This window comes from Trachypithecus francoisi, unplaced genomic scaffold, assembly GCF_009764315.1.
Source record: "Trachypithecus francoisi isolate TF-2019V2 unplaced genomic scaffold, Tfra_2.0 Lachesis_group18, whole genome shotgun sequence".
NCBI lineage: Eukaryota > Metazoa > Chordata > Mammalia > Primates > Cercopithecidae > Trachypithecus > Trachypithecus francoisi.
Window position 1 is genome coordinate 18,087,780 of NW_022681463.1, and position 13,003 is coordinate 18,100,782.

Below are 13,003 nucleotides of genomic sequence, written 5' to 3' on the forward strand. Positions count from 1 at the left end.
AACGTTCAATTTGAGTCAACAATGGGTCAACACTGCCCGAGCAGCTCAGTGTCTTGGGTTGCATAAATAAAGGTATTCTGTCATGAACTAGGGAGGTGCCATAATGGTTCTGTCAGAGGAATTCTGACCTCTTCAATACGTGAAGGGGCGCGCCTCCTAAAGAGACACTTGATTTGCTTAGGGTTACTCCAAAGGCCTGAACAGGGGTGAAGAGTGCAGGATACAGAGTCCCATTTCATTTCAGCACGAGGAAGAATTTTCTAACAAAATGTTATGGCTTTATGCGCTATGGGGTCGTGATTGTCCAGTCAATAAAGGAAGATACACAATAGATGGAAAGAGCTTGTTAGGACTGGGGAAGAGGGTAGACAGGGATTGTGCCAGATAATCCCTCAGATGCCTTCCCACTTGGGATTTCCTTCTAATTTCCACCTTATATTTGTGTTTTTTTGTCAGTTGGGTGGATCTCCAAGGAGTGGCGTGGTGGGGCTGTCAGAATCCTGTGTAATGTGAAAAAGTTATTCCATTGACTCTCATGTGTCTTCCCACAGCAAACCACCGTTCCGGTACCTGAGTACTCAGGAGAACAAAGCAGCAGCTGGAGTAGCACGTGTTGTGGGAAGTAAGTAGTTAAAAGCACCAAAGCTTTTTGCTGGTCCTAGCAGCCCCAGAGGCAGCCAGTCCCTTTGATCCTGCCTCTTAATTGCAGCCTACTTGCACCAGGGAACTTTAAAGAAAAAAAAAAAAAACCACAGGGAAACTCTAGAGATAGAGCTTGTTTATTTCCTGAGGGGATGGTCTTTGTGGAGGCTGCCAGGAAGCTGATACTTGAGGCTTCAAATGATTGGTTTCCTAAGGGGGAAAATAAATAGTCCCTTCCACCAGCTAAGACTCAGGTGTGACTAGAACCCCAGAAATATGAGGTATCTACATGTGCCATTTAGTAGGGGTGCCGGGTACAGACTTAGAAGAGAGAACAGGACGTGAGAAAAGCGACCATGGGCTAGCGCAGGAGCAGGCAGAACTCTAGAAAGAGAGCCTGAAGCGAGAGCATCAAAGAAAACGACACTGCACAGGAAGGGAAGTGGAAGAAGAAAAGGAATCTCTAAGAATTCTCATAGAGAGCAACAAAATCACAACAGCACAAACATTTCACTTTGGAATAGGTCTTAGTGTTGATAATGAGCTTTTACCTATGACATGTATTTAAGTTGCCTAAACGTTGAGATCCATCAAGTTAAGTTCATTCAATGTACATGCACACACACACAGACACACAGACACACACACACACACACACACACACACACAGTCAAGAGTAAGAAAAAGGCCAACAAATAATCACAGCAAATAGTGGAGATGATGCCGTAGCTATCCTTGGCCATATACCAAGTTCCTTTGTGAGGAGGGACTCCTGGCTAAAACTGAACTCATGCCTGCACAGTATGCCAGTAATTGCTTGTTTATGTCTATTTAGCTACTTAGTGAGCTCCACCAACAGTACTTACAACTGTCAGGGAAGTTTTTCTAAAGCAAACCCTTTTTGTTGCAATCCCCAAGTAAGCACTGGTGGACAAGGGGTGCGTGTTTCCATCCTACCAACTTGAGTTTCGCCCCTTATTCTGTAACCTTGGCAAGTAACTTGATCTCTCTAAGCTTCATTTTCTTCATGAAAAGGTTTAACTGAGTTGATATGCATAAAGCTCTCAGCAGAGGAGGACTTTCCATATAGTAAGTGCTCAATAAATTCAATAAATGTTAGTTCTGTTTCATTCCTAAAAGGTTATTGGTAAATTAAAAATGCATAAAAATACCGGCCATCTGTGTGTGGACTAAATGAGCATCTGGGTAGGGGAGACTTCCTCTAAATCCGTTTAGCTTGACTCCTGGTTCTAGGAAAGAGGGGGCCACATGTGGGACACACAGGAAAATGAGGCATCTGAAAGGAGGGGAGACAGACAGGGGCACGAGATGGAAGACCTATAACAAGGTATGAGACTCAACAATCAGGCCTGGACATTTCACTTAAGCTACTTCATTCGACAGCTGTCTCTTCTCACAATGTCTTCGTTTCTGTTACAAGCCTTTAAAACTAGCATTTTTTAAACAAAAGCAATGTTAATGGCATATAACCCTTCCTCTCTATCCTTCATATTCTTTGGAGAGACGGAGGAGAGAATGGCATTATCTACATCTTAGGGAATGAATGAGTGTGTCAGAGCTCCTGGACCTAATTCACCAAGGGTGTGAAGACTCAAGTAGGCACATCAGACTTCCAGGCTCCAGTTCTGACCACCATCTAGAAGAAAAGGAATCTAAGGCTGGTTTATAATGCATATATTCCTTAGGATAAAAAAAACAAACTCTGGAGAAGACAGATAAACACACACACTAGCCTTCCCTGGAGGCAGTAACCAAATTTCTTGGGGAACTTGTCAGAGTCTGTGTCCACAGAGAAGACAGACATCTTGGGAGTGGGGAGATATCCAGAGACAGGCTGTGTGTAGCCACAGAACTGCTTGTAGCTGCTGAAGTCCCTGCTTTCATGCCTTCAGCCCCAGCCACATTGGTGCAAGGCTGGTGGGATACATCAGTTCAACCTCAGCTTCACTCTGAGGCTGAACAGCCTGGAAAGACCTACTGAACAGCCTAGAAAGGCCTATGTGTGGAGGAGGTAGTTTCCAGTCTCCAGACCACCAGAAGATCCTCCAAGGAGCCATCCCAGACCCAGTGATCCGCTGCCACTCGCATTGTGGCAGTGACACTTACAAAGCAGTCATTGTATTCTGGAGCCTCCTGGATGAACATCAGCTTCATCACCTGGAGCCTGTTACAAATGCAGAATCTTGACCTCAGCCCAGCCCTACTGAATCAGAGCCTACATTTTTATTAAGATCCCCAGGTGATTCGCAGACACATGAGAGTTTGAGAAGTGCTGTCTGGTCACTTATGGTAGGCGTCTGGTGTGAGGGCATCAATCCGTTTGCATACTTCAAGTACTTTCTCATCATGAAAGGCTATTTTCTTCCGAGAAGTCCTTATGGCTGGGTTCAATTGAGAACTGCTAGAATCAGAAATAAATGAATCGCCAGGGTCTTTGAGAACAGGACGACCAGTGTCAAGTGACACCTCCAATCACCCTGGAATTACTGTTCTGACCTGTAACATCCCCAAAATATACATATTTTGAGAGATGGATGCACAAGTATTGATAATTATTGATTTTAAATATTCTCTTTGCTTATTCGTGAAGATTGACTTTTAAGAAGTCAACTGTATATATGCGAGATATAGCTACGAAGGTTCCCTCAACTATCTAATATTCTGTGGCTCTACGCAAGACTCTGAACCAATATTTGCTTCCAAAAGGACCATAGCCAGAAATCCTTGCCAGAGAGGGAAAGCTATGTGCAGGAGAATAGTTCAGCCCAGGAGACTATACTGTTTTCTCATGGAATCCTGGAGACTAGGCTATGGTGCTTAATAGTATCAGTCATTTATTTTTTTCAAACAATTTTGCTCCTTTGTGGGTATTTTTCTGATTCTTTGCTAGCTCTTATTCTCTTTTAGGCCCTTGCTGTGTTCCCCAAGATTCGTCCTTGGTCATTGCCTATCCCTGTTCATGCTGCCTTCTTTCACGAGGTGTGAGCTCCAATGGCTTCCACTATGGCTTCAACACAGGTGTGTCACAAGCTTGTATTTGTAGCCTGTTGTCCAGGCTGTTCTTCATTCCCACATTGTCAAATGTTTATGAGACATCTCCACTTGAATGTTCCATCATTAGCTAAAAACACCATTCTCAAGTCTAAAAACTCATCATCGCCCACCCTCCTTCAACCCTATTCCCATTTATCGGTCCCTTTTTCAGACCACTCCCATTTCTGTCAGGGTACCATTGATATCACTCCTCCTAGAATTTCTGCAGTGACGTGATCTCAGCTCACCGCAACCTCTGTCTCCTAGGCTCAAGGGATTATCTTGACTCAGCCTCCTGAGTAGCTGGGATTACAGGCATGCGCCACCATGCCTGGTTAATTTTTCTATTTTTAGTAGAGATGGGGTTTTGCCATGTTGGTCAGGCTGGTCTCGAACTCCCGACCTCAGGTGATCCACCTGCCTTGGCCTTCCAAAGTGCTGGGATTACAGGCGTGAGCCACTGTTGTGTGGGCAACACGAATTGCCCCTATGTAATTCGTGCATTACTGCTAGTCACCATGGATATTATATAGTACTATAAATGCTTAACCGTCCATAACACATACAATTACATATTTACTAGAAATTCTTTTAAGACATGCTTACAAGCAAGGACCTTGTTGTAATAACTCAACTGTAATACATAATCCTCAAGCGTCCAAAGTCTATGACCTAGCCCACTAGGATACCAACTAAGCTGAAAATCCATCATCGTACATAGTACATTACATCCTTTACCGGACATAGCACATTACAACTAAGCCCTTTTTAACAGTCCTCTACAACACGGATGACCCCTGTCAGTTAGGTGTTGGTCAGGCTGGTCTCGAACTCCCGACCTCAGGTGATCCACCTGCCTTGGCCTTCCAAAGTGCTGGGATTACAGGCATGAGCCACTGTGCCTGGCCCAGTTTGGCTCTTCTAAGCTCTCACTACCTTCTAGTATTTTTCCTTCAAGATGCCTTTTGGATTTGCCCTTTCTCCTCCATTTTTCATGCTAATGCAACCCTTTTCCACTTTGTGCTTGGAATATTGCGAAAATTTTCTGGCCGGTGACATCACTAGTTACAAATGTTCTGACCTCTAACCCTATCTTACAAGTCCCGATTAAATCTTTATAAAGCATTAGATGTGATGTTACAGGTAATGAAATTAAACTCTTCCACAGGGCCCTCCAGCTGATTCATATCCTGACTCCACCCCTCCATCTAACTTTATTCCCCACTGCTCCCTAACACTTCACCCCCATCTCCAAGGTCAAGGCTCCTCCCTGGCCCCTACACCACAGCATGCTATTCCTCCTTCCTGAGATTTTGACCACCGGCCTCTCCATTTTTTATCATACATTCTTATAAGAATTTTTTTTAGATCAGAAACAACCATTAAAGACGGTTACTTTATAAATATTATACTTGCATGACCCTACTAATATGTTATACACATTATCAAACATCCATGAAAACTGACATTTGTAAAGGATAAGCTAAATAATATATAAGATGGAAGTTCACCTATTTCCTTGCCAAGTGAATAATCTTGCCCTTGACCTGGAGTGTGGACATACCACATTAGAGACATGGATCCAGACCAAATACATCCATTCACACCCAAAGGAGGCAGCTCTTCCTGCAGGCAGCCTTATCTCTGACTCCCACCCAAACTGAGCTCCACTTTCCTAAATTCTCAGAACATTGAAAATTATATGCAGTAAATCATTTAGACAGTATATATTGCATCGATACTTTAAGTCTGATTAATTGAAGCTTGCATCTAGGATGCCAGAAATTTATAGATTTTTAGAATAATTCAATATCTTAATTAAAAATACTACTGTCTTCTCAAAATTGCTTGGGTTGGGCTCTATTCAATTATGCAACATCCATTACAAGAAAACTCCAAGTCAGACTGAAGTTTAATTTCATTTGTCTCATTAAACATCACACACATTGATTCCCAGAGGTTTGAGGACTACTTTTTCTACTTTTTTGGCCAATGAGACGTTTAGCACATTGCTTAACCTTACTCAATTTGAGTTTTCACTGAATCTGTAAAACGGGGCAAAATGTGACCATTAAAAGAGATAATAATAGTCCAGGCACAGTGGCTCACGCCAGTAATCCCAGCACTTCAGGAGGCTGAGGCAGGGTGTATTACCTGAGGTCAGGAGTTCAAGACCAGCCTGGCCAATATGGTGAAACCGTGTCTCTACTAAAAATACAAAAATTGGCCAGGTGTGGTGGCACATGCCTGTAGTCCCAGCTCCTCAGGAGGCTGAGGCAGGAGAATCGCTTGAACCCCGGAGGGCTTTGTGCCTGAATGCCTAGCAGTCAGAGCTGAAAAAGCAAAGCAAATCAACCTGTCTTCTTGCTCTGCCTTAGCATCCAGGCTGCCGATGGTCCCAAAGTCTAGTCTCAATGCACACACTATCCATGAAGGCATTTGGGGACATGCATCTGCACCCCCAGGGACAGTTCTAAGTTTTTCCTGTCCTTCAAAATTCAAGTGAATTAGCTGCTGAAAAAAAAATCAATAAATCCAAGTTTTACAAATCCAGTTTGTAATGCATCTCCTCCAGCAGCTTTACCCAGCTCACCCTTGCCAGAGTGCCCTAAGTTTAGACTCCCACTTTTTAACTCTATTTGAACTGCTAATTAAGATAATGCCTGTGAACACCCTTTGTAAATTGTAAGAAACTACACATATATTAATTCTCCTTCTGAAGACATTTGAGTGCTTAACCATCCTTATTGCATTTGTACATATCTTGTTTCCTTGCTATTGTGTATTGCAAACGGACAGCCACAGCATTTTCAGTGTTCTTGACTCCTCCCTTTTTCCTCTGAGGTCATGTACCACCCTGGAGCTCGCATTCAATGCCCATAAACCTTGGCCCTGCCCATCTGTCTGCCTGAAAGAGTTCTGTAAATGTGGCTACATCTTCAGCCTCCTCTCTCAGCTCTTCCCCAGGCGTGTCCCTGAACCTTGCAGCTTGTCTGTGCCCAGAGAATACACATTAACTGTGATGTTAGGGTAAAACAAACAAACAAACAAACCCAAAACTTAGTGTTTCAAAAGGAGATAGATAGATAGAGAGAGAGATATATATAGATAGATATAGTAACTCTGCTTTTAAGAAACAAGGGGGAAGGTGAATTTCTGCAGAGTCAGAAAACAGGTTTCCTTACTAGAGATGGAGACAGTGAGATAAAGGCATGGAGGCTTCCCCCACACCCTGCAGCTCAGAAGTGTGGGACGGGGTCTAAGACTTCCTGTTGTTGGCTGGTATTTACGGCTTTTTAGATGATATGCCCATTTTCCCCAGGCACTTTGGGGCCAAAACTCAGTGTGCTGGGACTCAGAAATTGCTCTCAGTAGCTTCATATTTTGAATTTTTTTGCACCATTCTTATCTGTCTATTGCTCATCTGACATCTTTATATGTTATTTAAGCAGTACTTATCTGGAGACATATAACAGAGGTCAAGAAAGTACATACGTTTAGATATCTAAAACTCAAAACTCCATCTCTTGTTCTCCCCCCAGTCACCAAAACTGCCCCAAGCCTAAAATTAATCTGATGGTTAACAATGCTAAATTAATATTAGCCAATAAATTTATTCCAGTCTTTGAAACTTACAATTTTGCATCATTTATTTTTGTATACACACACAAAGGCAGGCATTAGGTTACTGAGTTGGGTTTCTCACCGAATGACAAAAGCCAGGGAACCCCATAGGTGTTTAATAAACACTTGTTGACTGATTGATGGAATATACTACCTAGGATAATTCAGACAATGCATTCTTTGTCAAAACACTAAGGCAAATTATTGAGTCCACTTTTATTACCAAGCGTTTCTGCTGTATTGCAGAGGACAGGCCAGCCCAAAACTTGTCCATCTGCCTCAGAGCTCAGGTTTACAAAATAAACCCTTAGGCCTTACCTTTCACACCTGGTTTTTACTCTCAGCAGAGGAGGCCCGGACTGGTCTCCATAAACAACTGTGTAGTTGGAGCCGTGCAGTTGGAGGCCCAGGCCTGATGCAGACCCAGCCACCTTTGGCTCTTTACTACGAATATTATCATGGCTGCAAAAAATAGTTTGTGCACATTTTTTAAAAGAAAAAAAAAAACTGAGCAGAGCATAAAACTGGAGAGAAAAATAGTATGTGAACTAATGTACAAAGCCCAGCTAAGTCTTCCTGCCTCACTCTTCTGAAAGAAACCAAAGCATTAAAATATCAAGCTCTTTGCTCCACAGCAGTGGGCATCCATGCCCACCAGTTGAGTCGACCCTTCCAGAAAGGATGCCCGGGCCCATGACACCTTTACTTCTCTTTGCAGCCATTTCCTGCCATTCTTTGCTAGGCCTTTAGCAGATTTTGTGAACAGGGCAAACTGTCCTCTCTTCTGTTCTGCCATGCCCCAGGGTTCTGTGCTCGCCTGGCCTGACTCTTGACCTGCAGCTCTCTCTGGGCTTTCTTGCTTGCTGATTTTTAATGCCTACACCTCCCTACCTTTCTGTAACCCTCCCCCCCTTATCTCCACTGCCCACCTGTCCGCTAGAGTTGCCAGGTTTCTCTGCTTGGCATGATCCAGCCAGCTCTGACATGTAGCTGTACCTGAAGATGGTAAAGGCCTCCAAACTATGTTTTCAACAACCAACATGTCTTGTTAGTTATCCACCTTTTCCTGAATCAGAATCCTTCACCCCTTGCAATGCTGCCAACCTACTTCTATGTTGATAATGTGTTTTGTCATTCTGAAAATGTAAACAAATCAGTATACCTTCCTTTTCATCTCTTTCTTGTTATCAGTAGGAAAGTACAAGAAAAAAGGAAGAGAAAATGCATGCGAGATTGAAACTACTTATTCTACTATATGGAATTATCTTAAGCTCAGCATCTAAATCCTCTTTTCCCAGTTCTTGCTTGGAATCTTGAATACCTGATCTTGAATTTCTGTGGCGCTCCCTGAGCGCGGGACTGGCTGGTAGCCATGTGATATTGATTTGTTTTCACCATAGCAACAGCAAATTGAAACAACTAGCAGAGAGAAGGCAGGCTGTTAACCAGTAAAGCTACCTAACCAGTATATTTCACGAGCATATTTTTTCTCCTTCCCTCTTGTTTTTTCTCTTATTTACTCCACTTTCACAAATTTAACACAAAAGTTAAAGGAAAAACAGCATTAAATGTTTTGGGCACTACCAGGCCTATGGCCAGAATAGTGTGCTTTGCAGAGCTTCTAGTATATCAGACTAGATCAATGGAAAAAATGCAAACAACAACGCTTTGATTTCCTTGGAAATTTCATTTGTTGAACTAAGAATAAATAGCCCTAAAAAATTTACATGAGCACAAAGTAGAATGAAGGGTTTTGTGTATATGACTATGTATCTTAATACCCTAAGGCGTTTGCCAACAGTTTCCTAATACCGAGGTTTTATCCCTTTGTACTTTAAATAGCTCAATGTGCCCAGAGACAAACAACCTTTTTTTTTTCTTGGTAAAAGGTTAAGGTCTCAGAATGCTAAATGATGAGGGAAAGTGTAGCAAGTATGATTCAATTCTATTAAAAGATAGAAAAATTAAGGTAGGCACTTGCTCAAAACTACGTGAGTAGTCGCAGAGGAGACACAAACTAGCTTTGGGAACTCCCGGGAACTCCAATGTGCTCCAATCAAAATCCTTTTTAAAAGGTTCCTTCGTAAACGTTACCCTTCCCCCGATCTCTGTGACCAAGGTTGCCACCTGTGACATGGATTCACAGCCTGCAGTATTGTACTTCCCCTGCTTGGGGCCATCTGTGCTAGGACATGATGATTTTTCTATGAAAGCAGCTGTTCCCACCATCACAACCAGCCTTGAACTTGGTGGCACAACCTGGATCCTAAATAGTGACTCTGGAGCAACTGGGAATAGGGCCCCAGGGACCATCCACCTACGTGGCAGCGCTGGGCTGCACCGAGGGGGAGTCAGGCCAGAAAAAAAGCTGTGCCCTGCTCCCTGCTGCTTTTTGCCAGCCCAGCCAGAAGCCCTGCAGAAAACCTGTGCTGACCGGCCCGACATGAGGCAGGTACGAGAAGATGCCCTATTTATGAGGGGGACAGGTTTACAGTTTACAAAAGACAGGCGAAAATATAAAGGCATAACTTAAGTCCTGCCAACGGGGAGTTAGAATGTTCCTGGCCAGGACATAAAGAAATATTCCTCTCCACAAGCTCGAATAAAGGAACACACAGCAGAAATAGTTGGGGGATGACGTCAGAAGTTCTGGGCTAGTGTCCTGCACTTCTCCTTGAAAGTAAAAACAGTGGGTCTAGAAGAATCTACGTGGCATTGCCCTTATTTAAATGAGTAGTTCTACTGCTCCTTGCAAAACAAGGAGGATAGCTGAAGAAACTTCCTCTTATTTAAAGATTATAAGAACGTTCCCCCTGCCTTTTTTTTTTTTAAACCTTCTTGTCCTCAAAACGCACACATTACCCAATTAACAAATAGCTTTCCACTTAACCTTTGTCTTTTAAAGGGACAGTAATGTTTCTTGAAGAACATTCAAGGTGGTGGTGGTTAGGCAAGTCAGATTTTTTTCTTCGCTTCAGTGCTTGCTAACTATTCTAAAAATGTTACACATTTATTGTAAACACATGCTTCCGAGGCCTAACAAAAAAGCACAGTTTCCTCATGCCTGGCAGAAATTTAAAACGGAAAAGGGCAGAAAGAATTCTTTAGCAAATATATCCTTTCCTTCTCCTGGGCCAAGTGTGTTAAAAATAAATCTTCTCCATCATTTCTCACTGCTGCTTCTCAGCGAGAAAGTTGATACGGTTCGGCATAGTGAAAACACAGCTTTAAAAGCTAGCCTGCCCTCATTAAATTATTCTGCTGGCTGTGTGTTCTCATTAAAAATGCATAAAGATCAGATAATTGCAGTAAGCATTATTAACCCAGCTTTACTTTTGAATATAATGGTTCCACTTTTAAGCTGGAAACAAAGACTCAGACATGCCAGGAAAAGAAATGTAAACATTGAACTACAGTATCGAAAACTTGCCAGAAAGCTACCTCTTGCTAGGTTGTTAAAAATGTGCTTTTGAAACTCAATTAAAGCTGTAGCATTGTAGAGCTAGGTAAGTCCCTAATTTTTAATAAATAGACACATACGTTTCCTCAAACATCCAACCGATGATTATTTACCATGAATTGTTTTGTAATCCTTAATTGCAAGTCTGTTTTCAAATAATACGATCCATGTAAACTTTATCTATTTGGGAACTAGCTATGGCAATATGACAATTTTTTATAGCAAGAAAATAAGATTGCGCCGAAGAATTAAAATGGCTTTTAAAAAATAATGTAATAAATGAATCGATTCTTTGCATAAAAACTCGATTTCGTGCCTCACCCCAAACAGGCGGCATAGATTCAAGCTTTGCCATTTCTTTTTCTCAAATCAAAATGTTACGTAAAACTCCAGGGTCCCCCGCAAGTATTACATTTGAATTAGTGGAATCCAGTTTCCCTGGCTCCCTAAGCAGCACACATGGAATGCAGCATACTGCAGCAAACTCTTTAAACATTCAAAGAAGGGGGGCGATTCTCCTACCTTGTTTAGCTCTGCCTGTCCTTCCCATTTACAGTAACCCCAGGAACATCTGGCAGAACCAAGTGGCCGAGGCTTCTCCACCGCATCATGAGGAAGAAACTTCCATGTAAATAGTTCTCATTCCCTGTTTATTGTACTCTGAAAGCCGCCTGCCGTATCTGGAAAATTTTACCTTCAGATGATGAAGCAAAGACAGTCTAAACTCTGTTGCTGTAAGCTGCAAGCCCTTCCCTCCGACAAATCCCTCCCAGCCCGGGCCAGCCAATCCCCAGCCAGCTCGTCAGCCCTACTCGTCTGAAACTGGCCCTAATAGGATGACTGACACAGTAACACAGCGCTTGCAGTGTGTAAAAACAGTGCATCCATACTGATGAAAGAGGAATTTCCCTCTCAGAAGAAAGCAATCATAGCACCAAGACAAAGTGGCACATAATTGGCAGAGCAGAGAGAGGGGTAGCTCAAGAAAACACCCTTGAAGACAGCCAGCTCGGAGCCAGGAGCCGCACCGTGAACACTTTGGAAAACGTGAAACTCCGCAGATTCCAAAGAAATCCAGGTTGTACATGAAACTGAAGTCCTTGGACTCTCTGACAAAGCATATGTATATATTTTGTAAAGGAAAAATAATTCAGTGTCCGCCATGGCAATTAATACCTTACAAAACGTTTACGTATTTCCATTATTGGGGAAGAATGTGCTAGCCCAAGTGCGTATTCAAAATCAAAACATGCTTCTAGCTCTGGCACACACAGGTTTCCTGTATAACATCTGTTATTGCACTGGTTAATTACTGTGGCCCATTTATCTTTCGTCTAAGTTTTCAGACCACTTGGGACTTCGATTTGGGAATGCTGGACAATAAAACTGATATCTATACACTACCCTTTTCTACTCTTGGCAGGCACCCACGAGAGGATTAGGTGTGCCTTAACCATCTTAGATGCCATTTGATAAATACTGTGCATTGGCTTACATTGTCGTTAATGAAGCAATGATTATAGGAAGATGTTTACTGTTGAATGCATGTGGCACATGATCCAAGGGTCCCATGAGGTGCCAATTCCACAAAAGATGTTCTAGGAGGTGCTGGAGTTTCCTGAAATAAAGCAGAAGAAGAGAAAGGTTAGAAAGGGTTATTTATTTATTTATTTATTTCCCAGTCTACAGCATTTCTGTATGCTTTGAAAACAAAAACCCAAAAACATATGGCATTTAGCAAACACAATAAGCATACATTTTCCTTCCCCTAAATACAACATTTTAAGAAAAAACAAAAAAGTATGATGATTACATGACGAGACCAAGGCAGAACAAAGTCCCTATTCATCTGAAAGGTTGAACCCAATGCACTATTTTTATAAGCAACTGTTCAGTGCATCTGTAATGAAGCAACAGAATGAAATGGAATGCTTTCTTTTTATTTTGCCATTGCATCTTTAAAACAATGTTTCATATAATTTCTAGGCTACTTTCTTCAATAACTACTGTGCTTTATTCCCCTCAGTTTTTTATGCTTACATTCTTTGTCCTCCCCATGTAACGCTACCACATATCCTAACTTGCAGGCTTTCATCTACTGTAATACTTCTGGAAATTTGAATTAGTTCTTTGGTCAAACAGGTAAAAGCTATTTTTTTTTTTTTTTTGAGACGGAGTCTCGCTCTCTCGCCCAGGCTGGAGTGCAGTGGCCGGATCTCAGCT

General features: G+C 42.3%; 1 protein-coding gene across 8 annotated transcripts in view; it reads right to left on the bottom strand.

Moving 5' to 3' along the window:
- The window catches only part of MBNL2 (muscleblind like splicing regulator 2), a 180,205-nt gene extending 168,664 nt beyond the window's left edge, over positions 1-11,541 (bottom strand). For 7 of the 8 annotated variants that reach the window (XM_033177403.1, XM_033177404.1, XM_033177402.1 and 4 more), the window contains exon 1: positions 11,303-11,535. The gene's annotated coding sequence lies outside the window, so the exon portion shown is untranslated. Of the gene's footprint in view, positions 1-11,302 lie in introns of all 8 variants that reach the window. The other variant, XM_033177400.1, reaches the window with a different exon arrangement.
- Positions 11,542-13,003: the final 1,462 nt, after the last annotated feature.